Source organism: Plectropomus leopardus, chromosome 3, assembly GCF_026936395.1.
Source record: "Plectropomus leopardus strain MGB_pleo_1.0 chromosome 3, ASM2693639v1, whole genome shotgun sequence".
NCBI lineage: Eukaryota > Metazoa > Chordata > Actinopteri > Perciformes > Serranidae > Plectropomus > Plectropomus leopardus.
The window spans coordinates 15,776,984-15,777,809 of NC_142178.1; positions in this window are offsets into that span (position 1 = coordinate 15,776,984).

Genomic DNA, 826 nt, shown 5'->3' on the forward strand with positions numbered 1-826 from the left:
CTGAATGGACAGTTCATACAGCTATTCTGCATTCATGACATTTTCTAATGTGACAAATTTATATATTGAGTCACACCTTATTCTTATTCTGAACCTGATGGGTCGTTATACCAACAAGTAGCCATAAAAATATTGATCAGGCAGTTATCATCAATAGAAGCTGGCAAAAGTTGTGTTGAGCAATTTCTAGTCAAGGCAGATTGCAGGGGAATTTAGGAGTTTCAACACCAGGAATTATCTCCAATAACAGTGCGATGAAAAATTATTGCATTCTGTGATTTTAGAGTTATTTATTTATGCATTGAATTACATATAAAAAATGTTGAAAGTACTGAGTTTATGGTATGGCCCTGTAAATTTAATGATTTGAATGGATGGTGCAAATGTATTCAAATCTTCTGAGTGACTGGAGAATTTCTGGATTAACTTAAGGATGGATCCCCTCAGATGTAAGCCTCACCATTTTGACCGTCAACATCTTGTTTTTTTTGGAAACAGAAGTGACCACATAGTGACCAGTGGATGGAGCTGTGGATAAGTGAGGGGTGGATCCGATACACAGACTGTAGGGACACTTGACAAACAACCCACACATTAAATATGCGCAACTTTAAGACTTAATAAAATGTAAAAGGGTGAGTTATATAAAACTTCACCTCATGTACAGTTGTCATTAATGTTGCAATAAGCTACAGAAACCAAATCTGTGTTTTGTAGCAGGCTGTAAACATGTTTTTTTCACTTTTACAGCAAGCCTCATGTGGCCATTAGAGGAATGGCAGATTTTGGCATTTCCGTATCTGCTTTATTTTGCAGCCCTGGAGGT